The following is a 2,196-nucleotide window of genomic DNA, read 5'->3' as shown; positions in this document are numbered from 1 at the left end:
CTTGGGCTGTCTCTCTAGGTTGTCTCCCTAGGCTGTGTCCATTGGGTGTCTCTCGGTTGTCTCCCTCGGCTGTCTTCTTGGGCTATCTCTCTAGGTTGTCTCCCTAGGCTGTGTCCATTGGGTGTCTCCCTCGGCTGTCTTCTTCGGCTGTGTCCATTGGGTGTCTTCTTGGGCTGTCTCTCTAGGCTGTCTCCCTCGGCTGTCTCCCTCGGCTGTCTCCCTAGATTGTCTCCCTTGGTTGTGTCCATTGGGTGTCTCCCTCGGCTGTCTTCTTCGGCTGTGTCCATTGGGTGTCTTCTTGGGCTGTCTCTCTAGGCTGTCTCCCTCGGCTGTCTCCCTCGGCTGTCTTCTTGGGCTATCTCTCTAGGTTGTCTCCCTAGGCTGTGTTCATTGGGTGTCTCCCTCGGCTGTCTTCTTCGGCTGTGTCCATTGGGTGTCTTCTTGGGCTGTCTCTCTAGGCTGTCTCCCTCGGCTGTGTCTCTAGGCTGTCTCCCTTGGCTGTCTCCCTAGATTGTCTCCCTCGGCTGTCTCCCTCGGCTGTGTCCATTGGGTGTCTTCTTCGGCTGTCTCCCTTGGCTGTCTCCCTCGGCTGTCTTCTTCGGCTGTGTCCTTCTGCTGTCTCTTTCTGCTGTCTCGTGTGTTGCTCTGCTTGCTGTCTCCTTCTGCTTGTCCTGCCTGCTGCTTCCTTATTCCTCCTCCGGTTGTCCTTCGCCTCTCTCTTTCTCTTATCTCTTTCTGCTGTCTCTTTGTGTTATCTCTTTCTGCTGTCTCTTTCTCTTATCTCTTTCTGTTATCTCTATCTGTTATCTCTTTCTGTTATCTCTCTCTGTTATCTCTCTCTGTTATCTCTCTCTGTTATCTCTCTCTTATCTCTCTCTGCTGTCTCTTTCTGTTATCTCTCTCTGCTGTCTCTTTCTGTTATCTCTGTCTGTTATCTCTTTCTGTTATCTCTGCTCCCGTTCCTTCGGCTTTCTCTTATCTCCTTCCGTTATCTCCTTCTGCTAAATCCTCCTGCCACTTCCTTCTGCTTTTTACTCTTCTTTCTGTGTCTTCTGTTGTGTCTCTTGGTCGACCTTCTCCTCCTCCTCCTTCTCTTTCTTCTTTTTTCTCTTCTTCCTCCAACTCTTCTATCTCCTCCTCCTCCTTCCTCCCATTCTTCTTCCTCCTCTTACTTCTTTTCCCCCTCGTCAGCCTCCTTCTTTACTTCCTCCTCCTCCTCCTCCTCCGTCTTCTTCTCCTCCTCCTCCTCCTCCTCCTCCATCTCCCCCTCCTCCTCCTCCTCCTCCTCCTCCTTCTCCTCCTCCTCTTCCTTCTCCTCTCTCTCCTCTTCCTCTTCCTCCTCCTTCTCCTCTCTCTCTTCCTCCTTCTCCTCCTCCTCTCTCTCCTCCTCCTTCTCCTCCTACCTCTCTTCCCACCCCTTTTTGTTTCTTTCTCCACTTCCTTTTCTTCTTTTCTTTCGTATACATTTGGTAATCTCTTATATCCCCTTCCTTTTACTTCCTTCGCTCTTTCCGTCTTTCCTTCTTTCTTTCCCTTTTTAACTCAAACTCTCTCTCTCTCTCTCTCTCTCTCTCTCTCTCTCTCTCTCTCTCTCTCTCTCTCTCTCTCTCTCTCTCTCTCTCTCTCTCTCTCTCTCTCTCTCTCTCCTCCCTCCCTCCCTCCTTCCTTCCTTCCTCCCTCCCTCCCTCCTTCCCCTCCTTCCCCTCCTTCCCCTCCTTCCTCCCTCCCTCTCCTTCAATTCCCTCCTTATGCTCTTTTACTCAAAATTTCTCCTCTTCCTTCGTCGCGTCTTCATCATCTTCCTCTGATTCTTCTTCTTCTTCTTTTTTTTTCTCTCTCTCGTTCACCTGAGTACATCCAGGTGTTCCAGGCGCCGCCCTGTACACCTGGTCGACGTTTCACAGGTCCTGGGCGGGGCTTGGTGACGTCACTCATTACGCTGTTCCCATCACCTCCTCCCCTCCCCCCTCCCTCACCTCCTTCCCCCGCCCGCCTCCTCCTCCTCCCCGTCCCTCTGTCCTTCTCTTCTTTTTCTTCTTTCCTTCCTTTCTCCTTCTTCCTTTCTTGTCGTCTTCTTATCCTATCCTCTTCTTCCGTATATTTTCCTTCTCTCTACCTTTTCTATCTCTCCTTCCTCTCCCTTTCCTCCCTCTCTCTCTCTACCCTTCTTCCTCTTCCTCTCTCTTCTCCTCCTTC

The sequence above is a fragment of the Penaeus vannamei genome, chromosome 35 (genome assembly GCF_042767895.1).
Source record: "Penaeus vannamei isolate JL-2024 chromosome 35, ASM4276789v1, whole genome shotgun sequence".
Classification (NCBI taxonomy): domain Eukaryota; kingdom Metazoa; phylum Arthropoda; class Malacostraca; order Decapoda; family Penaeidae; genus Penaeus; species Penaeus vannamei.
This window is presented reverse-complemented; position numbering follows the sequence as displayed.